Below are 27216 nucleotides of genomic sequence, written 5' to 3'. Positions count from 1 at the left end.
TTCAAATAATGATTACTATAATTATTTATACAAAATATTAATGTTATTAATAACAAAATATTTTATTCATAATAACATAGTGTTATTGGTAACATCAGTAATCTAAAGTGTGGAGGGAAGGAGAAGGTGTCAAGTTTAGGAATGCTACTGAAGTTACCAGTTTCAAATAAGTTGTTATAATTTTAAAATATTTTATGTTAAGTCTCATTGTAACCAAAAGGGAGAAACCTACAGTAAATACACAAAACAACATGATAAAGAGATCAAGCACTTGGATACCAAAAGAAACCAAAACAAAGTAAGCAGGATAAGAAACCAGGAATGATTCTACACAACAGCCATAAAAAATAAAGGAAATGACAATAGTAAGTCCTTACCCATCAACAATGACTTCAAACATACATGGATTAAATTCTCTGATCAAAAGGCATTAAGTGAGTGCATTAAAAAATAAGATCCAGAGGTACCATTACACGCCAGTCAGGATGGCTGCTATCCAAAAGTCTACAAGCAATAAATGCTGGAGAGGGTGTGGAGAAAAGGGAACCCTCTTACACTGTTGGTGGGAATGCAAACTAGTACAGCCGCTATGGAAAACAGTGTGGAGATTTCTTAAACAACTGGAAATAGAACTGCCATATGACCCAGCAATCCCACTTCTGGGCATACACACTGAGGAAACCAGATCTGAAAGAGACACGTGCACCCCAATGTTCACCGCAGCACTGTTTATAATAGCCAGGACATGGAAGCAACCTAGATGCCCATCAGCAGATGAATGGATAAGGAAGCTGTGGTACATATACACCATGGAATATTATTCAGCCATTAAAAAGAATTCATTTGAACCAGTCCTAATGAGATGGATGAAGCTGGAGTATACAGAGTGAAGTAAGCCAGAAAGATAAAGAACATTACAGCATACTAACACATATATATGGAATTTAGAAAGGTGATAACGATAACCCTATATGCAAAACAGAAAAGCTGGAGATACAGAGTGAAGTAAGCCAGAAAGATAAAGAACATTACAGCATACTAACACATATATATGGAATTTAGAAAGGTGATAACGATAACCCTATATGCAAAACAGAAAAAGAGACACAGAAATACAGAACAGACTTTTGAACTTTGTGGGAGAATGTGAGGGTGGGATATTTCAAAAGAACAGCATGTATACTATCTATGGTGAAACAGATCACCAGCCCAGGTGGGATGCATGAGACAAGTGCTCCGGCCTGGTGCACTGGGAAGACCCAGAGGAATCAGGTGGAGAGGGAGGTGGGAGGGGGGATCGGGATTGGGAATACATGTAAATCCATGGCTGATTCATATCAATGTATGACAAAACCCACTGGAAAAAAAAAATAAATAAAATAAAAAAAAAAAAAAGAATAACTACCATCATAACAATAAAAAAAAAAAAATAAGATCCAATGATTTGCTGCCTATAAGAGATTTATTTTCTTTTTAAGACACAGACAGTGCCAACAGAATTAAAAGAAGAAATAAATAGCCATATAATAATAATGGAAATACATCGTATTCTCATGGATTGGAAAAATTAGTGTTCATACAAAATGGCCCTAGTCCCCAAAGCAATGTACAGATTTAATGTGATTTCAATTAAATTGCCCATGGCACTTATTCATAGAACAATCAGCTCCCCCCCCCCCCCCATCACAATTTATATAGGACCATGAAAGACCCAGAAATGCCAAAGCAATACAAAAGGAAAAAGTCAAAGCAGAAGGCAAAAGACTCCTAGATTTCAGACAATACTGCAAAGTCAAACTAGCATGGTGTTGGCACAAAAACAGGCATATGGATTAATGGAACAGAATAGAGAGCTGTGAAATAAACACCTAGAATCTATCTTTGACCAATGAAGCAAGAATAGACAACATGAAAAAGACAATCTCTTCAACAAGTGGTGCTGGAAAAGCTGGAGAGCCTCATGAAAATCAGTGAAGACAGAACACACTCTAAGACCATACACAAAGATTAAATCAAAGTCGTTTAGATTCAAATATAAGTTGAAACCATAAATCTCTAGGAAAAAAAAATAGGTAAAACACTCTGATGTAGATTGTAACAATTTATGTCAATTGTAACAACTGACATTGTAACAACTGTAACAATTCTTAGGTCAGTCTCCCAATGGAGTAGAAAAAAAACAAAAATTAAAAAATGGGACCTAGTCAAACTTACAAGTTTCTGTACTGCAAAGGAAACCATAAACAAAACAGGCAATAGACCTAAGTAGACATTTTCCCAAATAAGACATACACATGGCCACTAGACAGCAGTATGGAGTTTCCTCCCAAAATTAAAAATAGAATTACTTTGTGATCTACCAGTTCCACTCTGGGTATTTATCCAAATGAAAAAAGAAAGAAAGAAAGAAAACACTAACTCAAAAAGTTACCTGTACCCTCATATTCCTTGCAACATTATTTATAATAGCCAAAACATGTAACTACCTAAGTATCCCTGATGGATGAATGAATATAGAAGATGTGATGCATATATGAAATAGAATATTATTCCATTTAAAAAGAAGGAAAATCTTGCCATTTACAACAACATGGATGGACCTTGAGGGCATCAGGCTAAATAATACAGGTCACAGAAAGACAAATACTAAACGATGTCACCTGTATGTGGAACCACAAAAAACCACCACCACAATAATAGCAACCACAAACTCCTAGAGATCAGATTTGTGGTTACCAAAGACAGGGGGTTGGGGGAAGGGACATGATCAAAAGGGACAAACTTCTAGTTATAAATATGTACTAGAGATATTGTATAAGAGAGTGACTATACTTAATACTGCACTATGATATATATAAAAGTTGTAAAGAAAGTACATCCTAAAGAGCTATCACTTTAAAAGTTTTTTTTTTTTCTTTTTGGCTTCCTCTTTTTAATGTTTCCTTGGTGAGATGAGGGATGATTAGTAAAGTTACTGCAGTGTTCATTTCACAATAAGTCAAACCATTGTAATGGTTTATATCTTAAATGTATACAGTGGTGTATGCCAATTATACCTCAGTAAAACTGGAAAAAAAATTAACAAGTGTTGGCAAGGATGTGGAGAGAAGGGAACAGTTGTGCACTGTTGATGGGAATGCAAATTGCTATTAAACAAAGGTTCCCCCCAAAGTTAAAAATAGGACTATTGCATGGATCCCTCAGTTCTACTTCTGGGCATTTATCCAAAGTAAATAACAACAATAACTTGAAAAGCTATCCACACCCTCATGTTCATTGCAGCGTGGCTCAGAATACCCAAGACATGGAAACAATCTGCATGTCCGTTTGATTTGACAGATGAACGGATAAAGACGTTGTAGTACTGGGTTTCCCTGGTGGCTCAGTGGTAAAGAATCCATCTGCCAGTGCAGGAGACGCAGGTTCAATCCCTGATCTGGGAAAATTCCACATGCCTTGGAACAGCTATAACTGCTGAACCTGTGCTCTAGAGCCTGGGAATTGCAACTACTGAGCCCACATATGACAACTGCTGAAGTCCATGTGCCCTAGAGCTCTGGCTCCACAACAAGACTAGCCACCAAAACCAGAAGCCTGCACACCTCAACTAAAGAGTAGCTGCTGCCCACCACAGCTAGAGAAAAGCTCTGCAGCAGTGAAGGCCCAGCACAGCCCCCCCCAAAAAATTTTTTTTAAAGAAACTGTGGTACATATATACAATGGGACACTATGCAGCAATATAAAAGAGTGAAATAATACCATTTGCAGCAACAAGGATGGACTTAGTGATGATCATACCAAGTGAAGTAAGTCAAAGAGAGAAAGACAAATACCATAGGACATCACTTTTTTGTGGATTTTTATTAAATGATGCCACAGATGAGCCTATCTACAAAACAGGAACAAACTCACAGACATAGAAAACAGACTTGTGATGAACCAAGTAGGGGGAGGAAAGATGGAATGGGAATTTGAGGTTAGCAGATGCAAACTATTGTACATAGAATGGATAAACAACAAGGTCCTACTGTATGGAACAGGGAACTACGTTCAATATCCTGTGATAAACTGTAATGGAAAAATATATAAAAAGAATGCATACATATGCATCACTGAATCACTTTTCTGTGCAGCAGAAACTAACACACATTATAAATTAACTATATGCCAATTAAAAATAATCATAAATGGAACATTAATACTCCATTCTCAACAACATTTAGGCCATCCAGAGAATCCATAAGAGAGGATTTGAACAACACTAGAGAACAAAGAAATCTAAGAGACATGTATAGATCATTCTATCTGACAGCATCAGTTTACATATTCTTCTCAAGTGCTCATGAACCACTTTTTAGGCTATATCATGTGTTAGGCCACAAAACAAGCCTTAGCAAACTCAAGAAGGGCGAAGTATCCTCTCTGACCACCATGGCATGAAACTAGAGATCAAAAACTCGAGAAAAATGCAAAAATTCATAAATGCATGGATATGAAGACTCTTCTAGCAACCAATGGATCAAAGAAAAAATTAAAGGAGATATAAAGAAATTTCTAGAGGCAAATGGAAATAGAAACACAACATACCAAAACTGAGATAAAGCAAAAGCAGTTCTAATTGAGAAGTCCATAGCAATATATGCCTACTTTAAGCACAAAAGCTATTAAAAAAAACACACACAAGCAAAAAACTAACCTAACTTAATGCATTAAGGAACTATAAAAAGTAGTACAAACTGAATCCAAAATTGGTATAAGGTAGGAAATAAGAAAAGATTAGGGCAGAAATTAGTGAAATAGAGAATAAGAGAACAAGAAAACAATAGAAAAGATAAATCTAAGAGTTGGATCATTGAAAAGATAAATAAAATTAATAAGCCATTAGCTAGACTAAACAAGGAAAAAAAGAGAGAGGATCTAAATCAATTGAATTATAAGTGAGAAATGAGACATCATAACTGATACCACAAAAATACAAAGGATTGTAACAGCGACTATATGCCAATAAGCTGGCAGTCTTAAAGAGGAGAAGTTCATAGAAACATACAACATACCACGATGGAATCAGAAAGGACAGAACATTGGTAAAGACCTGTAAGGAGCCTGAATTAAGCACTTGAAAGAAAGAAAGAAGTCGCTCAGTTGTGTCTGACTCTTTGTGACCCCATGGACTGTAGTCCACCAGGCTCCTCTATGGGATTTTCCAGGCAAGAATATTGGAGTGGGTTGCCATTTCCTTCTCCAGGAGATCTTCCCGACACAGGGATTGAATCTGGGTCTCCCATATTGTAGGAAGATGCTTTACCGTCTGAGCCACCCGGGAAGCACCTGAAAACCTCCCAATGAAGAAAAGCCCAGGACCAGATAGATGTCTTCATGGGTGAATGTTACCTAACATTTAAAGAAGGTTCAATCCCAATTCTCAAATTCTTTCAAAAATTCTTAGAAGGAACATTACCAAACTCATGTTGTGAGACGCTATTACCCTGACACCAAAGCAAGAAAATGATGCTACCAGAAATGTACAGGCTAATATTCCTGATGAATACAGATGCAAAGATGCTTACTTAAATACTAGCAAACTGAATTTGGCAGCACATTAAAACGATCATTCGTCTTTGATTCATTGTGATTTATCCCTGGGATGCAAAGATGGTTCAGCATACACAAAAATCAACGTGATATATGACATTGATAGAATGGAAGGGGTGGAGGAGCATATGAACATCTAAAAAACTAATGAAATTCAACATCTGTTCAAGGTAAAGATTCTGAACAAATTAAATATAGAAGGAACAGACCTCAACATAAAGGTCATAACAAGTCCACATGTAACATGATAATCAGTGGTGAAAGACTGAAAACTTTCATTTAAAATCAGGAACAACATAGTATTGGAAGTCCTACCAAATAATACAAGCTACAGGAAGAAATAAAAGTCCTCAGAATTTAAAAAGAAGAAGGACAACTGTCTCTATTTGTAGATGACATTATTTTATATATGGAAAATCCAAAAAAATCTTGATCTAATCATCCACATGAGTAAAGTTGCAGGACAGAAAATTAACATACAAAAATCAGTGATGCATCCACACATTAATGATGACTATCTGAAAAAGAAATGAAGAAAACGATTCCATTTATAGCAGCACTAGCATGTTCATAGCAGTATTATTTATAATAGCCAAAACATGGAAGTATCTAAGCATCCACTGCTGGATGAATGGATAAAGAAGATGTGATGCATATATGCAATGGAATATTATTCCACTTAAAAAGAAGGAAAATCTTGCCATTTACAACAACATGGATGGACCTTGAAGGTATTAAGCTAAATAATAAAAGTCAGAAAAAAAATACTATATGATGTCACATATATGGAACCACAAAACCACCACCACAACAATAGTAACCAGCAAACACCTCATAGAAATAGAGATCAGATTTGTGGTTACCAAAGACAGGGCACTGGGGAAAGGAGGAATTCAATCAAGTGTCAAAAGGGACAAACTTCTACTTATATGTACTAGGGATAAAATGTACAAGAGGGTGACTATAACTAACACTGATGTATGATACACATAAAAGTTAAGAAAGGATATCCTAAAGAGTTATAGTAAAAAAAAAAAAAAAAAAAGGAGCTTTTTTTTTTTCTTTTTGGCTTCCTCTTTTTATTGTTTTCTTAGTGGTATGAGGGGTGCTAACTAAAGGTAGTGTTCATTTCACAATACAGATAAGTCAAACCATTGTAATGGTTTATACCTTAAATGTGTACAGTGTTGTATGTTAATTATAACTCAATACAACTGGAAAATGATTAACAAGGGTTGGCAAGGACATGGAGAGAAGGGAACACTTGCCTCCTGTTGATAGGAATGCAAATTCTGTAGCCATTGTGGCAAACAGTATGGAGGTTCCCCCCCAAATTTAAAATTGAACTATTTCATGGATCCCTCAGTTCTACTTCTGGGCATTTATCCAAAGGAAAAAAAAAAACACTAACTTAAAAAGTTATCTGCACCCTCATATTCTTTGTCTAATTATTTACAATTGCCAAGACATGGAAGTAACCTAAGGGTCCACTGATTAAGAAGTGGTATATATACATAATGGGGTATTATTCAGTCATAATAATGAAATTCTTTCACTTACAACATGAATGGACCTTGAGGGTATTATGCTAAGTGGAAGACAAATACAGAGAAAGACAAATATATTGTGATCTTCATTTACATGTGGAATCTGATTTTTAAAAAGTGCTAAGAAAATCAAACTTGTACAGAACCTATTAGTGGTTTCCAGTGTTGGGATGTGGTAAGCAGACGATAATGGGTAATGTTCAAAAATGGAAACTTACAGTTACTAAATATGCAAGTAATGGGCACCTTTATTACGTAGGTAATATGTAGCATGATGACTATGCTGTTAGTCATATGCCTTAGTTGTTAACACTATATTGTATATGTTAAAATCACTCAGAGAACAGATTTTTTTGTTTTCTAGGAAAAAATTTAACTGTGTGGTGATGGATATTAACTAGACTTATTGTGGTAATCATTTCACAGTATATGCAAGTTCTGCATCATTATGTTGTACACTTGAAACAATATAATGTATAGTGTCAATTATATATTATATATATATGTCAATTTTATCCTAATTTTAAAAACGGTGGAGATAGCTTTATGGACAGGGAGAGGACTAATGAAGAGTTGAGGAGGCTGAGTTCCAAATAAAGAACAAAACTCAGAATGGTCATGGAGAATGATACAATCTCTTCCAAGGCAGAGCAGGGGGCTCATTCAAGCCAAAGAGAAAAATATTTGCTGAACTGGAAACCAGTGTAGTACACTCCAGAGATTCCTTTTCTCATCTGTATTTGTGATTTTGCGTTTGGTTGCTATAGGTAAGTTGGACAAACCAATACGACTTCTAGTTTACACAGACAATATCTACCCAGTTACCATTTTGTTTAAGCTAATTGCTACTGAAATGTGGATTGTAGCAGGAGACTAAACTTGTTATTTGCTTTGTTATCTTTAGAAATTTTATGGGCTGAATTAATTGTGCCCTTCCAAACTTCTCACATTGAATTCCTAAACCCAGTATTTTAGAAGTGGAGGAACTTGGAAATAAGATCTTTAAAGGTAACTAAGGTAATAAAACTGGCTGGAAGAAGCACAAGCTGGAATCAAGATTGCTGGGAGAAGTATCAATAGCCTCAGATATGCAGATGACACCACCCTTATGGCAGAAAGTGAAGAGGAACTAAAAAGCCTCTTGATGAAAGTGAAAGAGGAGAGTGAAAAAGTTGTGTTGTGTTCAAGCACAACATTCAGAAAACGAAGATCATGGCATCTGGTCCCATCACTTCATGGGAAATAGATGGGGAAACAGTGGAAACAGTGTCAGACTTTATTTTGGGGGCTCCAAAATCACTGCAGATGGTGATTGCAGCCATGAAATTAAAAGACGCTTACTCCTTGGAAGGAAAGTTATGACCTACCTAGATAGCATATTGAAAAGCAGAGACATTACTTTGCCAACAAAGGTCTATCTAGTCAAGGCTATGGTTTTTCCAGTGGTCATGTATGGATGTGAGAATTGGACTGTGAGGAAAGCTGAGCGCCGAAAAATTGATGCTTTTGAACTGTGGTATTGGAGAAGACTCTTGAGAGTCCCTTGGACTGCAAGGAGATCCAACCAGTCCATCCTAAAGGAGATCAGTCCTGGGTGTTCATTGGAAGGACTGATGTTGCAGCTGAAACTCCAATACTTTGCCCACCTGATGTGAAGAGTTGACTCATTGGAAAAGACCCTGATGCTGGGAAAGATTGAAGGTGGGAGGAGAAGGGGACGACAGAGGATGAGATGGTTGGAAGGCATCACCGACTCAATGGACATGGGTTTGGGTGGACTCCGGGAGTTGGTGATGGACAGGGAAGCCTGGTGTGCTGCAGTTCATGGGGTCGCGAAGAGTCGGACACGACTGAGCGACTGAACTGAACTGAACTGAAGGTAAAACTGGACCTATAGGGTGGATCCTAAGCCAGTATGACTGGTGACCTTAAAAGAAGGGACTGGGATACAGGTCAGTGGAGGCAAGACCATGTGAAGACTCAGCGTGAAGAAAGCCATTTCCAAGCTGAGGAGAGAGGCTTCAGAAGACAGCATACCCTGCTGGCCCCTTGAACTTCTAGCCGAAAGAACTGTGAGAAATGAATCCCCACTATATTGAAAAGCACTTAAAAAACCGTCTCAGGCAAAGTCAAATGCCAGTAGGGTTCAGGGAGGCAACGGAGGTGGGAAACACGAAGGGGCTGCCCTGGTATACACATAACCCATGCATCAGGGACAGACGTTCTCAGCTTCAGATAACTGTTGCCCGGGGGGACTATGGGCCCTGGTGTGGCAAGATTTGATTCCCTCCCCCACCCCCGCCAAAGTATCCAGATGTCAGGATTTTAAACAAATTTGCCCAGTTTTTAAAACCCTGACCAAAGGATTGAGATCCAGTCTCTGGGCTCCCATTGTGACTTGTTGGAATCTGACTGACTGTACAAATCTAAATGTCAATTCCCCTGAGAAGCTTTTAATGGGGAGAGTTCTGTGACTGGTGTGTGGTGGGGCCCCAAAGTGTGGGTTTGTACCAACTGAACTCAAGAGCTGGTTTTTGCTAGAGCAGCACGGGATGCTACATGTATATTATAGATATTGAGATCAGAGTTACATTCAATTATCTCTTACTTAGATCACCTGTCCTCTTTTCTTGGGCTGTTTCATCCATGCTTTCCTCCAAATAGTGTCAAGATGAGATTCTTTCTTTCCTGCCTTTGCAGAGTTGCCGTATCCAGGATAAATCCCAATACTTTGTGAAAAATTAGGACCTAATGCATTAGCCTACAAGTCTTCCTCCAACTTTTTATTTTCACTTCTTTAACATGGGAAGCAACAGGGAGAAAAAAAATCAAGTGTGTCTAACAAACATACCTAATTAGATTCTGAAATCTCTTCTATAACATAAAAAAACTGAAATACTTTTGAAGCTGAAGCACCAATTAGCACACTTATAAAGCAAAACTCAGTACCACACTTTGAGGTTTGCGGAATGGCTTTTTGGCAGGCCATGTGTTTTTCCCCTGTTTCTTTGCCTCTAATGCTTTAAAAGGGTGTCGTCAAGTATTCTTGTCAGCAGGGACCTGGCATTAGTACCTGGCATTAATGTCTACCTTCCTGCACGCCCCCATGCCTTGCTTCAGGCTCCTGACAGTGAAACAGCCAGCCACCCAGGCAAGGTTTTAGGAATCTGATGCTATGAAAAAGAGGGCAGTAAATTAGGGAGCTGGAGTCTGTCTGTCTCTTTCAGAACACCCCACTTCGGGTATATGAAATGTGTGTTGCCAGCAGGAGTTTCTGAGACAAGATGATGAAGTAGAGGTTTGCTTATATGATTTTGTTTTTTCAGCTGACTTGGCCCTGCTGGATATATAGGAGGTGAGAGAGAGAAAAAATGATTAAACTGCCTGGTAGTAAAAACATACCTTTCCCTGCTTCTTAGTGTGAAACTAAGGAATGGTAGATAAATATTTCCATGAAGTAATAACTGCCCCTTGAATAAGCTTCCATTAGTTAAAAAAAAAAAAAAGACAGTCTATGCCAAATTCAAGTTCAAGTAAAAATGTGCATGTACTCACGGTGGAAAGAGTAGAAATGTTCAGTATGAAGTCAGAGAGACAATTAAGTAGATTTTCTGAGTTTCGGCTGTTGTCGCAGGAAGAACAAATCCACTTAATCATATACACATGTATATTATGTAACAGACAGGTAGATTAAGTTTCGCTCAATGAGTGCCTATTTCCAGGTCTTCTATGCTCACGTGCATTACCTAATTTAGCTTTCACTTTGCATGGAAGGCACTATTATCTCCATCCTGTAAGTGAGGTTCATTACTCGCCTAAGGCCACACAGCTAGTAAGAGGTGGCAGGAAGACTTGAACCCTGTCCTGTCAGGGCTGAATTTCATGTTCTTTCCATTGTAACTGATGAGATATAGACAAAATGAAGCTGATTTTCAAAGTTGTATAAAGTTGGATCTGTCTCATGTGTATGGCTGCTGTATGCTAGGCAACTATGGGGGCATATGAAATAAATATTCCTGATTATGCTAAGTGATAAGCCAGAGAAAGACAAATAACCATATAATTTCACCTATATGTGAAATCTTAAAAAAAAGAAAAAGAATTCATAGATACAGAAAACAGATTGGTAGGTGGGGAAGTGGATGAAATGGGTCAAGGTTATCAAAATGTACAAACTTCCTGCTATAAAATAAGCCTTGAGAATATAATGTACAGTGGATTGCTGTAGCTCTTAATTGTATACTTATGTATTTGTAACATACTGGGTTGGCAAAAAAAATTCATTTGGGTTTTTCTGTAAGGTGTTAAGGAAAAACCTGAACAAAACTCTTGGCCAACCCAATACATATATTACCTAACTGTGTGCTTATTATATATGTGAAAATTGTTTACAGAGATGTAGTTAGACTTATTTTGATTACTTTGCAATATATACAAATACCCAGTCACTATGTTATATATTGGAAACTAGTGCTATATGTCAATTACATCCCAATAAAAATATAAACATGCGTTTAGGTTATCACTCTAGTTTTAGCAAATTTTTGTGTAGAGCACTGTATAGTATAAAAGAAAATAAAATATTTTAAAAAATGAAATAAAAGAATAAGCCTCGAGTTTTGTTCCGGGGAAGGTCAAAGTAGAGACAAAGGCATAAACAAGTGACACCAAGATAGCAGGAGCAGCACTTCCGTCAAAGCAGACATGGGGGAGGCTTCCTAGGGGAGATGACACCTACAGGTCGGGATGGATGGCCATGGGGTAGAATGTTCTACATAGAGGGCAAAGCAAGAACATGAGCATGTGGTGTGTAGAGTGGAGGACCGCATGTCCTGTGGCTGGGGAAATGGGAGAAGGGGCTGGAGAAGTGGGTTGTGGTCATTTCATGTTATTGTATTTTCCCATAAGATTACCAGATAATAAATATATATGTGTATAATACATGCATATATATATATATACACGCATGTATATTTTTGTAGAAACAGCTAGTAGCAGTGTAAAATATGTATTAATTAGCAAGGGAGAGAGAAGTCAACTTGGAAGATATAAAAACAGTTTCAATGGGAACAGATCAAGACCTGGATGAAGGCAATGGTGTCCAGGGCAGATGAAAGCAAGACGTCTCACAGCTGGGTGATGACGCCAGCTCAGAAAAAGTGTCATCTGCCTCCAGATTATGTCAGTATCATCCCTGAAGATGGTTTTCCAGGCCAAGAATCTGTTGCGACAGCAAGAAGGGCTTCTGACAGTGGATACATTTATAAGATGCATCTGTGGTCCTCACCGGCTCTAAAGGATTTCAGCTCACGAGAGGTCCATGTTCTGTTCTGGCTACGGACTGTGGAATATTTGTGTCTTGCCCTCATTATTCTGCAGTTTCAGAGCCAAGAGGAATTGTGTAATTTTTGGAGTGTACCAGAATTATCTGAGGCAGTCTGGAAAAACTCAGGTCCCATATTAGGGAAGTTCTCAGAGATGCCTGACTAAAGAACGTCCTCACCTGTGGAAGAAATGTGTTATCTCCAGGCATGTGACACCCTTATTTTGTGAACCACAGATGGTTGCTGGGACTTGCCTCCCAAGCACCTTGCTTCCCAGCTTCTCCTTTCTCTCTTCCCTGTAAATCTGGCTAAGGATACCTTACCAAGAGTGGAATTCTTTTGACTTTCAAATGAGACAACACACAGCCAGAGGCTGCTCCCCGTCACTAGAGGGCACCAGTTGAACGTAAAATGTCTAGACATGACCACCCATAAACTTCAAATATAGCAAAATCTCACCTTTATAGATTGCAATAAGGTAACTTCCCCACTACTTCATCCTTATTAACTCCATTTCTGCTACTGAGTAAAACAAACATGCTAACTTTGATTCTGTAATGTTTTCAGAATTCTCTTTTAATTCATCGATCTAGTGAGTTGGAGACACGAAGAACATGTTTTTCACAAAATTACATGACTGCACCATCTTTGCTGCCACTTTTCTGGCTCTCATCACGTGTTGGTTTGTGTGTAAAAGCTTATATGGACTTTGCACATCGTTGAATTTTCGATTCTGCAAAGTGAAAATGGTTGGTATGGGCGGAATGTCCACCCCAGACAGCATAACTGCAAGATAAAATTATACCCTGAAGCATATAGTTTTTCCATAAGACCTACTTGTTATGTTCTGTTGAAAATTAAGACAAACTGCTCAGATGCTATAACCCTGCATGGGATTGCACAGAAAAAGAACCACAAAGAATGTGCCAACTGTCCAGTTTCCACTGCTTTGCTCAGAAGCCCGACCCCCTGTGCCAAGACCTTGCTGATGTTTATACAAGCAAAACTGGGCTGATCCTCCCTTATCTGCTATGTGTTTCCTAATCCATAATCTTGTGCTTAAAACAAAAAGAAAAAAAAGGGAAAGTGAGTATTCACCACGGAGCTATTTGATTCTGTGGAGTGCTGACAGGTACTCTGTACTGAGTAGAATTGCAGGGACTCTGCCTACCCCAGGCAGACCCAGTATCAGGTCAGCTATAATTGGCCCCTGGTGAGAGGTCACGAAACTCAGGCTGTGGGAGCAAGTGCATTAGGGGCCCTGTAGACAGCAGCTGCCACGCATTTTCTGAGTGCTGTCAGCCAGGATCTTCAGTCACAGCGCGCTGTGTGCTGGGCGCTCTAAAAATGGAAATGAAACCACCAGATCCTCACCAGACTGTGAGGCTTGATGGATGAGCTTAATGAACCCAGGATAAAGGAATTGGACCCAGCAGAATGTAGAAAAAAAGATTAAGAACTGAGAGGCTTCCATGCCCTTGGGGAATCTACATATTCTCCAGGACTGAGGCAAGTGGGTTGTGGGGGGGGTCACCCTGTGGGAAGGCAGGAGGCTGGAGGTCAGGTTCAGTCATATACTGAGCAGCCACTGAATGCCTGGTTCCGGGCTAGGCTTTATACCAGTTCAGCCTTAATGACATTTGTTTCAGCCTTGTATAAGAAGAAATGGGGCTTACACTTATTTTAAAAACTTACTTAAGATGACAGTGCTCATTATAAGATGTCACAGGAGAATAAATAACCACCACCATTGACCACATACATACCTGGTACCAATGGCATTCTCTGCTCTGACCCTTACAACACTTCAGCAAAGGTATCATGACCATTTTGTAGATGAGACACCCAAGGCTGCAAGAGCTTAAATCACTTACCTGTGTGCATCTCCACCTTCACCGCCTCCCGACTCTCTCAGCCCTGTCATCGCCCTCCAGGTATCCTCAGCTACAACATGTGTGCAGATTTACTGCTTCGTTCTAGAATTAAAAAAAAAAAAAAATCCCGGCCAGCCAATCTATATGCATGCCCTGGAAATATAATTAAAATCAGGTCACCAAGACCAGCATCTCCCAGGCATCCAGCCCTGTGCTTCTGGCCATTCCAAGGGTCCCATGGCCAACATTCTTAGGACACTGAACATGCTTTACCTTCTTTCTCAGAGGCTGCTAAACTTACCTACCACATGAGACCTGGGAAAACAGAAGAAATGTTTTTAATTGAGGACAAGAAAGTTCTTTTCGTTTGCACAAAGCCCCTGTGCTTCAACCACGTGACCTTAAACCTCAGCCTCCTCCCTGTGACATGAACTAATACATAGAAGAGCCCATAAAGCAAGTTCTGTATAAGCAGGGCAATTGCTGCTACCGTCATCTCCACCAGGAAACAAGGCTCCTGGGGCACATGGCGGACGCATTGGTGGTCTCATCAAAGGTGTGGGCCCATCCTCCAGAGCCCCCTTGACACCAGCGGAAAGGTGCTTGGGGAAAGGTTGGGATTTTCAATCAGACAGTCACGGCTGGCACTCTGCTCAGCCTCTCCCTCTCTGTGTCATAAGATGAGGGATAAATAGTCTCTTCCTGCTACTTTTTGTGGAGATGAAGGAAGCAAAGAGCTCAACAGGTGTGGGTTGTTATCATTAGAAGGTCAAGCAAGGGACCACACCTGTCAAACTCGAGGCTCTGATGCAACCCAGGAGAAACTGAACTTCTCCTGGTGCAGCTTAGACGCCACTGTGGCAAACGGAAAAAGTTCTTCATTTTAACATTTATTTGGTCCAAAGCATATTTGAAGGTTAATCTCATTCCTTCTAGGGAGAAAGTCTGATGAAGTGGCAGTAAAGGAAAGAATTCACTGAATGGAAAAACGTCTGGAGAAGAGTGAAGGAAACCCCTAGAAAAGGCTGCAGACCACTGTCTCCCCTTTGCCGGAGAGAGTCTGAGAGGCGGTCTCAGACCTCATCTGCTGGGAGGCCGCCCAGGAAGGTGCGCAGTGGCGCGGCTGAGTGCAGGCGGGGGAGGCAAGGTGAACGTGGGTGCCTACTGGGGACACTGTCTCCTCATCTCTCCTGATTCCACATAATCCTTTAAATAAACACAACCTGTTTCCATGTGAGTAACTGTCTCATTCCATAGATGTCTAATCTGAAGGAATAATAGGAATTTTTCTGGAAAATTACTGAGGATCAGAAATCCTTCCTCCCACGCTTGGCTCCGCCCCGTGTAAGATGGAGCACGTGGGTTTGCAGGGCCGAGCCAGGGGAAGCTGACAGTGGGTGAGGCAAGGTACGGGCAGAGGAAGGGAAGGCTGGGGAAAGGCAGAGAATGTTATTTGGAAGGACAGACAGGCTGCTTTTGTCAAGGCTGCTTACACCACACGTTCTTCCCAGAGGCTGATTAAGTTCTACCGGGGAGAGAGAATCCACAGCCAAGAAAGCTTAGCATACGCATTACAGAATAAAGTGAAGGGACACGTGTTTGTGCGTATCTGTGCCTCTTTATTTGTGTGTGTGTGTGTCTTTACATCAAAAACAGAAAAGGTACACTCTGCAAATCACAGGGGAGATTAGCAATTTTGAAGATTAGACATAAGCCACTGATGAGACTTTGACATCTTAAAATGGTGCACTTAATAAATTGCTTTTACTGAAAAAAAAAAAAGTCCACTGAAATGAACCTGGAAGCAAGACAGGTTTTTTCAGTCTAAGCCAAGGGATTGCATCCTTATGTTTGTTGAATATACATGGAAACACTTGTATCAAAGAAGTGCTCAGTAAATATTACTATCTTTCTCCTTTCCTTTTTTTTTTCTTTTAATCAAAAAGGGAAGATAAAAATGAAAGCAGGTAGGCAGGGGGGGAAAAATAGGGAAAGAGAGGAAAGAAAGAAGGAAGGAAGGAAGGAAGTTCAAGAAAGAAAGGAAGAAAAACTTCCTTGAAGATTCTATCTGCTAAGACATGGAAGAAATTTGTGTGTTTAAATAGTGATGATATTTGTGGACATTTCAAGCAGTTTCCTACAGTGCATCCTGTGAGTAAATACCATAGTATAGGGTGCTCTTTAAAAATTAGACTTTACAGCCAGCTCACTATATAACACCAACGGCGCTTCTTAAAGAGACATGACCACCAGCCATCAGACGGTTCCTCCTATGCTTCTGTCTTATCTCTGAGTGTTTCTCTTACAGAAGGGAAAAAAATGTTTTTTTTTTTTCTTAGCAGCAGTTGTGAACTGTACCTTTAAAATCTAACCTTTGAAATCTGGCTATGATCATTTTGTTGACCTTAGCTGGACTGTATTATTCTCTTGAAGTCAAAAGGCGTGAATAGATCTCTTTGTGTGCTAGCCCTCCTCCAAGCCAGGCCAGCCGAGGTTTTCTTTTGGCATATTCACGAGTACGACAGACAAGTAGGTTTTGATTTACAGATATACATAAGTAGATGTGATTTCCTTTCCAGGAAAAGGGCACGACGGCTAATACACTTTAATTTATACACACGGGGCTCTTTTAAAAGGCTGACCTGCAGCTGGGGCTTGGTTAAAGGGGGTCCTTCAGCAAGAAGCATTGCTTCCAAATGCTCCCTGGTAGACTGTCGGTCTGGAAAGACATGGAGGCAAGGAGGTGGGAGGGGAAGACTGACAGAGGAAGAATTTGGTAGGCAGGAACCTAAACAGCTCACTGTAAAGGTTTCCTAAATTTCACAAGCATCCAAATTTTCTTCCTCTGAATCTGGTTTCCTTTTAGTTATTTCCTGTTTGTCAGGCATGGGTGGTCCTTTTACCAGGAAATACCGACAGCTATATTTTTTCTGACGTGTAGTTTTTTGTTGGTGAAGATTTCTATTAAAATGAGGTTGACTTGGTCCTGTCAATTTTCTAGTTGTATACATGGTTCTTTCAAGTGTCATAAGTGAAAGCTCTGACTTAACCATCCCCAAAGCTCAACGACATTTCCAGGGGCCCCAGAACAATGAGTTTTTTGGATAAGTGAAGCTGGGAGGAAATAGGTAGGGTCCTTCTGAGCATCAGGACTCTGTGCTAGGTGGCCACTCGGCCGGTTTGACCACAGTGCTGGGAAGGCCCAGGGAGGCTGTCTCCAAATTGGCTAGACAAGCTGCGCAGACAACAGTTTTTGCTTCAACCCACAGGTTGAACCCCTAAGCCTGGGGAAATGTCTGCCCTGTTTAGTGGGAACCTAAAAGAAAAGCGTCTCAGCATTTCTAGCCCCATTCTGCACATCTGTCCTTTCTTTGTTCCCTGACAACCCGGACAGACAAAGGCTCCTGTGTCCTTTGGGTGGTTGGCCCGCCCTCTGTGGAGCTCTCTGCTCCCTCTGCTATTCAAACTCCGTTAGGACTCTTCCTGTGACGGGAAGGTGATAAAAGAAACACACTTCAGATGGTAAAAACAAGTATCCGGAAGGATCTTGTCATTAGGTTGAGACAAATGAAAAAGCCAGGCCTCTGGTTTTTCCACCTGGACCTGGAGCAGCCGAGGAGGAGATGTCGCTGAGCTCCAAGCAGCCGTCAGCAGGGTGGGCGCAGGGGCGGCCCCTCCGCATGCACATGATGGGGCCGGGGCACTTCCCAGCAGTGGCTCTGTCCACAGTTTGGACAGTTCTTCCTTCCTTTCATCTCATGTCAGTTTTTTCCCCTCCCTTTTTTATACTCTCACCAACCCCCTTTCCTTTCTTTACCTGTCAGTGTTCACCCTCTGTTCAAATCTCTTGACTCCAGTCATCTTCCATCCACTTAGCAGATCCCTCCTATGGTGTGACCCCTTCTCTATGGCATATAATACTAGTGTGTGTGTGTGTGTGTGTGTGTGTGAGAGAGAGAGAGAGAGAGAGAGAGAGAGAGAGAGAGTTGCTTAGTCGTGCCCTTCTCTTTGCAACCCCATGAACTGTAGCCCGCCAGGCTCCTCTGTCCATGGAATTCACCAGGCCAGAATACAGGAGTAGGTAGCCGTTTCCTTCTCCAGGGCATCTTCCTGACCCAGGGATTGAACCTGGGTCTTCTGCACTGCAGGCAGATTCTTTAGTATCTGAGCCACCGTAATACTGGTAATGGCTATCAGTTATTGAGGGTTTATCATGTGCTTTTTATCTTGCTATAGGTGTTCCAGCTGCCTCTGAGGTGCTGTGTTCATCAGGATAGCCTGGTGGTTGCAGTAAGCAGTCCCAGCACTGTGGTGAGACTGTTTTTGCTTTCATGCAGAGTCTGGAGCATGTGTTCTCACTGGCAGCATCTCCCAAGGCTCACCTTTAAGCACTGGCTTCTACACCCTTTTCATGATGTACCTCACCCATCCTGGAGTTTTAGAGTAGAAGGCACAGAGGATGTGGAGGGTCACAAGAATGTTTTAGGGAGGCCACTGAGTGGTATCCGATTACTTCCCCCACCTCTTATCATCCACAAGTCTGATATATAGTCCCTCCTAACTTCACGGCAACCAAGAAATGCAGGATGAAGATGAAACTGCATGATGGATGCATCACAGTCTCTTCCACAATTGGGTGCTGTCAACCCCTCCACATAAGGAAGATGGGGCCTAAAGATTCAGAGACAACAGCTAATAACAGGGAACCCCAATTCCAACCTTGCAAATCTGACTCCAGAACTACAATCTCCATCTTATGTACTGCTTTCTGTGATTCTCTTCTGATAAAAAGCGAGTCCCTCTTTCATGCTAACACTTTACCTTTTACAAATCTTTACTTTCCTACTTATCACAGGGCTGCACCTACTGTACCAGACTGTGAGTGCCCCAAGGAAAAGGAAAGCTCTTTCTCATCACAATATCATCAGCAGATGATGCACTGTGCCTGGGGAAAAATGGGGCTCAATAAAAGCTTCATAAATGAAGAATAGCTGTGGTTTGTGTGTGGAGTCTTTGAAGGGCCCCTAAGGGACTAGATTACTTCACTCTACAACTTTTCTAGATGACTGTCAAGGAGTCTGGATCAATGCAACAACTGCCCCCATGTAGCTATTTTGAACACAGCCATAAGACGGATTCTTTAAAAACATAAGTCATAGGTATCTTCCTTCTCCTAAAATGTCTCCATGACAAAACTGTATCCAGATTTTTGTTTCTCAATACCATACTCTAACAAAAGAAACTAGGATTACCCAGAGAAATGGCTGATTTCAAGGTTGAGACAGGAAAAATATAAGATGAGCCTGGAGCTTCTTAGAGTAAGTGTCAGGAGATGAGGATGTGCTAAACACAAAACGAAGTAAAAAACAGGGCATGTCAAATGGACATAGAAGCTGATGTGAAAGAAGTCCCAATGTCCAAAGCCAGAACTATGGGAGGAACAAAATAAATAATGTTAGTAACGGATTATAATCCAAAGAATAAAATGATTGTCCATGAGTCTATACTCAGAAATAAATGAATAACCAAATAATGGAAAAGGCACAAAAGAATTCTTTATAGAAGAATTCCAAATATTAAACACAGAAGGAATTAAGGAAATAGGAAATCATCATTAAAACATCACCTGTTACAGTCAAGATTTACTGATGGATGCTATTATTAGTAGGCAAAACTTTGAGAGAAGCAGGTTATTTTCATTCTTTGAAGAACCTCCTCCAAAATATTAATTGCAGGCATACCAGGAAGTTGTCTGCATTTGGTCCCAGACTGCTGGAAAATAAAGCAAATATTACAAAAAATCAAGGCACACAACTTTTTTGGTTAACCCATACATACAAAATTTAGTTTAGGACTTCCCTGGTGGTGCAGTGGATAAGAATCCACCGGCCAATGGGTCATGGGTTGAACCCCTTGTCTTAGAAGACCCCACGTGCCATGGACAACTAAGCCTATGCATCACAACTACTGAGCCCACACTCTAGAGGCTGAGACCTGCAGCTACCAAGCCTGTGTGTTTCAACTACTGAAGCCTGGGCACCTAGAGCCCCTGCTCTGCAACAAGAGAAGCCACCGCAATGAGAAGCCTGGTGCATTGCAACGAAGAGTAGCCCCTGCTTGCTGCAACCAGACAAAGCCTGTGCAAAAGCAATTAAGACCCGGCACAGTCAAAAAGTAAAATAAATAACCATACAAGAAATAAAAATTAGTTTACATTATGCTGTAGTCTATTAAGTGTGTATTAACATTATGTCTAAAAATGTATATACCTTAATTTTAAATGCTTTATTGCTAAAAAAAATGGTAACCATCATCTGAGCCTTCAGCTCATCATAATCTTTTGTGCTGGTGGAGGGTCTTGCCTCAGTTTTGATGGCTACTGACTGATCAGGGCAGTGGTTGCTGAAGGCTGGGGAGGGGTTACCTGCAGCAGTTTCTTAAAACAGGACAATTTCTTGCTATATTGATGGTCTCTTCCTTTCACTTGAACATTTAGAGGCTATAGTATGGTTATTAACTGGCCTGATTTCAATATTTTTGTGTCTCAGGGAATAGGAAGGACTATGGAGAGGAAGAGAGATGGAGTGTGGCTAGTTAGGGGAGCAGTCAGAAGACACACAGTTACTATCAATTAACTTTGCTGTTTTCTATGGGTGTGGTTTCTGGGGCCCCTAAACAATTACAGTAGTAACATCAAAGGTCACTAATCATAGATCACCATAATGTAGTAATAATAAACATGATTGATATATTGTCAAAGCTACCAAAATGCGACAGAGATACAAGTGAGCAGATGTTGTTGGAAAAATGGCACCCACAGATTTTGCCCAATTCAGGATTGCACAAATCTTTGATTTGTAAAAAACACAGTATCTGTGAAGCACAATAAAATGAGGGTGCCTGTAATTACTGTGGTGGTTTTATCATACTTCCCACAAATTCTTTGTTACTGTTCATTCCAGGATGTGGAATTGTGGACTGGACTTTCGACTCATTTCTAATGAACGTATGGAAAGGGGAAAATAGTAACTTTGCAGCACAGAAATGTGGCAGATATCACTTTCATCAAGTGATCAAAATGAACAATACCATGGTAAACCATGGTTAACATCATGTTCCTCAGGATATGTGATGAGAAAGACACTTCATTTCTGTTGGCTTCTTCCTTCAAACCCATAACCCTAGTCATTAGAAAACATCAGACAAACCAAAATTAAGGGACACTTTACAAATATCTGACCAGTACTCTTCAAAGGGGTCAAACTCATAAAAAACAAGGAGGAGAAGCTGTCACAGTTTGGAGGAGAGCTCAGCATGGTATCCTGGACTGGATCCTGAGACAGGAAAGGGACATTAATAGAAAAAGAGGTTAAGTCTGAAATGTAGTTCATAGTTTTAGACTAATGTTGATTACTTAGTTTTGGTAAATATGCCATGGTTATAGAAGGTGTTTACATGAAGGGAGACTGAGTGAAAAGTATTTGAGAACTTTCTGGATTTATCATGGAAATTCTTCTATAAACTGAAAAAATGATACGAACCACTGAAGATAAAAAGCCTCTCCGTTCACACTGAGTCAAATCTGAAGTCCTTTCAGGAGCCTACAAAGTCAGACATGATGCTCATGATCCCCTCTCTGTCTTGCCTCCTCTCATTCCCTCCCCACCTCAGGCAGCTTCAGCTACAGGGGGACTTTCCCTCTTATTCTTCAGACACCTCCAGCCTGCTCCCACCTTGGGGCCTTGACACTGTTCACGTTGGTGGGAAAGCTTCCCCCCAGATATTTTCATGCCTAGCTCCCTTATCTCTTGGAGATCTTTATTCAGATGTCTCCTAATCAAGAGACTTTCTCTGACCCACCTGTGTAAGGACACACACGTCTGGCATAACCCACCCCCTCCCTTGCTTTACTTTTCTTTGTTGCTCTCAGCATCATCTTATTCAATAGACTTCGTCTGATTTTCCACATTCTTCCTTGTGGCAGGCAGAACAATGCCCCTCCCCACCAAAGATGTTCATGTTCTAATCCCTGGAACCTATGGCTATATTGTGCTTAGTCATTCAGTTGTGTCCAACTCTTTGCAACCCCATGGACTGTAGCCCACCAGGCTCCTCTGTCCATGAGATTTCCCAGGTAAGAATACTGGAGTGGGTAGCTGCTCCCTCCTCCAGGGAATCTTCCCAACCCAGGGACTGAACTTGGGTCTCCTGCTTTGCAGGCAGATTCTTTATGGGTTGAGCCATCAGTGTTGCGATATGTCAAAGGGGAAAATTAAGACTGCAGATGGAACTAAGGTTGTTAATCATCTGACTTTGAAATGGGAAGCTTCTCTTGGATTATCTAGATGGCCCAATATAATCACAAGGGTTTTTAAATGTGGAAGAGGGAGACAAAATAAATTGGAGGGATTCACCATGCTGCTGCTGCTAAATCACTTCAGTCGTGTCTGACTCTGTGCAACCCCACAGACGGCAGCCCACTAGGCTCCCCCATCCCTGGAATGCTCCAGGCAAGAACACTGGAGTGTGTTACCATTTCCTTCTCCAATGCATGCAACTGAAAAGTGAAAGTGAAGTTGCCTAGTTGTGTCTGACTCTTAGCGACTCCATGGACTGCAGCCTACCAGGCTCCTCCGTCCATTGGATTTTCCAGGCAAGAATGACTCAGTTCTCCACTGGTGGTTTTAGACAATTAAGGCACCTGTGAGCCAAGCTGTGGGCAGGCTCTTGCTGCTGAAAAAGATGGACAACTTTTTCCTAGAGCCTTTAGAAAACTGTAGCCCTGCTGACATTTTGTTTTTAGTCCATTTTGACCCTTGTCAGACTTCAGCTTTAAAGAACTATAAGAGGAGTACTATGGAACTCCTAGAGGAAAATATAGCTAAGACACTCTTTGCCATAAATAACAACAATATCTTTTTGGATCTGTCTCCTATAGTAATGAAAATAAAAACAAAAATAAACACATGGGACCTAATTAAACTTAAAAGCTTTCGCACAGGAAAGGAAACCATAAACAAAATTCAAAGACAGCCTATGGAATGAGAGAAAAGTGGAGAGCTACATAAAGACAAACAAAAAATTAGAACATCCTATAACATCATACAAAAAAATAAACTCAAAATGGATTAAAGACCTAAATGGAAGGCCAGATACTATAAAACTCAGAGGAAAACATATGCAGAACACTGACATAAATTGTAGCAATTTTTTTTTGATTCACCTCTTAGAATAATGAAAATAAAAAAAAATGATGAAACCTAATTAAAAATTTTGCATAGCAAAGGAAACCATATGCAAAGCCAAAAGACAACCCACATAATGGGAGAAAATGTTTTCAAATGACGATACTGACAAGGACTTAATTTCCAAATATATAAACAGCTCATGAAGCTCAATATCAGAAAAACAAACAATCCAATCAAAAAAGGCAGAAGATGTAAAGAGATGTTTCTCCACAGAAGACACCAGATGGCCAAGAGGCATATGGAAAGATGCTCAAAATCACTAATTATCAGAGAAATGCAAATCAAACCCACCACGAGTTATCACTTCACAACAGTCAGAATGGTCATCATCAAAAAGTCTACAAATAATAAATGTTGAAGAGAGCATTGAGGAAAGGGAACTGTGCTACACTGTTGGTGGAAATGCCAGTTGATAGAGCCACTATAGAGAACAGCATGGTGGTCCCTTAAAAAACTAGAAATGGAGCCAGCATTTGATCCTGTAATCCCACTCCTGGGCATACATCCAGAGGAAATCATAATTCGAAAAAATCTATGCACCCCAATACTCACTGCAGCACTATTTTGTAATAGCTAAAACCACTAGACCATTAAGGTATGACCTAAATCAAATCCTTTATGATTATACAGTGGATGTGACAAATAGATTCAAGGGATTGTCTCTCATAGACAGAGTACTTGAAGAAGTACGGACAGAGGTTCGTGATATTATACAGGAGGCAGCGTTCAAGACCATTCCCAAGAAAAAGAAATGCAAAAAGGCAAAATGATTGTCTGAGGAGGGCTTACAAATAGCTATGAAGAGAAGCGAAAGCCAAAGGAGAAAAGGAAAGATATACCCATTGGAATGCAGAGTTCCAAAGAATAGCAAGGAGAGAAGCAGAAGATATTAAGAAGTGGCAAGAATACAAGGAAGAACTATACAAAAAGATCTTCATGACCCAGGTAACCACAATGGTGTGATCATTCATCTAGAGCCAGACATCATGCAATGCGAAGTCAAGTGGGCCTTAGGAAGTATCACTATGAACAAAGTTAGTGGAGATGATGAAATTCCAGTTGAGCTATTTTAAATCCTAAAAGATGATGCTTTGAAAGTGCTACACGCAATACACCAGCAAATTTGGAAAACTCAGCAGTGGCCACAGGACTGGAAAAGGTCAGTTTTCATTCCAATCCCAAAGAAAGGCAATGCCAAAGAATGCTCAAACTACTGCACAATTGTACTCATCTCACATGCTAGCAAAGTAATGCTCAAAATTCTCCAAGCCAGGCTTCCACGGTATGTGAACCATGAACTTCCAGATATTCAAGCTGGATTTAGAAAAGAGAGAGGAACCAGAGGTCAAATTGCCAACATCCACTGGATCATTGAAAAAGCAAGAGAGTTCCAGAAAAGCATCTATTTCTGCTTTATTGACTATGCCAAAGCCTTTGACTGTGTGGATCACAACAAACTGTGGAAAATTCTTAAAGAGATGAGAATACCAGACCACCTGACCTGCCTCTTGAGAAATCTGTATGCAGATCAAGAAGCAACAGTTAGAACTGGACACGGAACATCAGATTGGTTCCAAATCAGGAAAGGAGTACGTCAAGGCTGTATATTGTCACCCTGCTTATTTAACTTATATGCAGAGTATATCAAGCGAAATGCCAGGCTGGATGAAGCACAAGTTAGAATCAACATTTCTGGGAGAAATATCAATAAGCTCAGATATGCAGATGACACCACCCTTGTGGCAGAAAGTGAAGAGGAACTAAAGAGCCTCTTGATGAAAGTGGAAGAGGAGAGTGAAAAAGTTGGCTTAAAACTCAACATTCAGAAAACGAAGATCATGGCATCTGGTCCCATCACTTCATGGCAAATAGATGGGGAGACAGTGGAAACAGTGAGAGACTTCATTTTGGGGGGGCTCCAAAATCACTGCAGATGGTGACTGCAGCCATGAAATTAAAAGACACTTGCTCCTTGGAAGAAAAGTTGTGACCAACCTAGACAGCATATTAAAAAGCAGAGACATTACTTTGCCAACAAACATCTGTCTAGTCAAAGCTATGGTTTTTCCAGTAGTCATGTATGGATGTGAGAGTTGGACTATAAAGAAAGTTGAACACCGAAAAATTGATGCTTTTGAACTGTGGTGTTGGAGAAGACTCTTGAGAGCCCCTTGGACAGCAAGGAGATCCAACCAGTCCATCCTAAAGGAAATCAGTCCTGAATATTCACTGGAAAGACTGATGCTGAAGCTGAAACTCTAATACTTTGGCCACCTGAGGTGAAGAACTGACTTATTTGAGAAGATCCTGATGCTGGGAAAGATTGAAGGCAGGAAGAGAAGGGGATGACAGAGGATGAGATGGTTGGTGACATCACTGACTCAATGGACGAAACTCCGGGAGTTGGTGATGGACAGGGAGGCCTGGCGTTCTGTAGTCCATGGGGTCACAAAGAGTCAGACATGACTGAGCAACTGAACTGACTGAAACCATGGAAGTAAATTAAATGTCCATTGACAGTGGAATGGATAAAGATGTGGTACATATATACAGTGGAATATTACTCATTCTTAAAAAAAGAATGTAATAATGCTATTTGCAGCAATTACGGATGAAACATTAGAGATTATTATACCAAACAAAGTAAGCCAGAGAAAGACATATAAAATGATACTGCTTATATGTGAATTTTTTAATGACACAAATTGACTTATTTCCAACACAAAAAGAGACTCATGGACATAGAAAACAAACTTACGGTTACTAAAATGGAAACAAGGGTGGCGAGAAGGACAAACTATGATGTTGGGATTAACATATACACACTATTATGTATCTTCCCAGGTGGCACTAGTGGTAAAGAACCTGCCTACCAATGCAGAAGACATAAGAGACATGGGTTTGATCCCTGGGTCAAGAAGATATGCTGGAGGAGGTCATGGTAACCCACTCCTGTATTCTTGCCTGGAGAACCCCATGAACAGAGGAGCCTGGTGGGCTACAGTTCATAAAGTCACAAAGAATCGGACGTGACTGGAGTGACTTAGCACGGTGGGGCACTGTTATGCATTAAATAGATAACTAATAAGGACCTGCTCTATAGCACAGGGGACTGTACTCAATATTTTGAAATAGCTTATAAGGGAAAAGAATCTGAAAAATAATATATGTATATATTCATTGTGCTATATACCTGAAACTTAAATGATATTGTAAATCAACTATATTTCAGTAAAAAAATTAAATATAATCAAGGAACTGCAGGATTAAAAAACATATTGTTTCAGGCTAATAAGTTTATGGTAACTTGTTACAGCAGTATAGAAGACTGACTCATATGCACCATATCAGTGACCCATTCCTAATGTCCATACAGAGTCCTGGGTCTGATGAGTCTGTCATTTGTCCAGAGTGGGAACTGCTGTCCAAGGTAAGGACACAGTCTTGCCTCTGACTGTTTTATCACAAAATCTCCGGAGGTGATCAGCAAAGACGGTCAAGTTCCGGGAGCACAGGCTGTGTCTGAGGGTACGTGTCGGTGTGTGTGAATGAGGAGGGACAGTGCTGTTGTCCTGAGATCCTGTCATTCACTCAGTGACGTCACAGGCATGGTCCCTAGCTTTGGGGTAAA

The 27216-nt window shown here is 40.5% G+C and overlaps 2 long non-coding RNA genes across 3 annotated transcripts in view; one reads left to right on the top strand and one right to left on the bottom strand.

Annotated features, from left to right (window-relative positions):
• Window positions 1-14440, bottom strand: part of LOC122699814 — a 40132-nt gene extending 25692 nt beyond the window's left edge. Inside the window, exon 1 of one of the 2 annotated variants that reach the window (XR_006342684.1) lies at window positions 14338-14440. This is a non-coding gene — a long non-coding RNA (uncharacterized LOC122699814). Of the gene's footprint in view, window positions 1-10694; window positions 10954-14337 lie in introns of those variants that run through there. The other variant, XR_006342683.1, reaches the window with a different exon arrangement.
• LOC122699815 lies at window positions 1860-23388 on the top strand. The gene is made up of 3 exons (XR_006342685.1): window positions 1860-2222; window positions 19491-19496; window positions 23339-23388. It is a non-coding gene; the product is annotated as an uncharacterized LOC122699815 (long non-coding RNA).
• Window positions 23389-27216: the final 3828 nt, after the last annotated feature.

Source organism: Cervus elaphus, chromosome 9 (assembly GCF_910594005.1).
Source record: "Cervus elaphus chromosome 9, mCerEla1.1, whole genome shotgun sequence".
NCBI lineage: Eukaryota > Metazoa > Chordata > Mammalia > Artiodactyla > Cervidae > Cervus > Cervus elaphus.
Note: the sequence above shows the minus strand (reverse complement) of the source record. Positions and strands in the feature narration are given on the sequence as shown.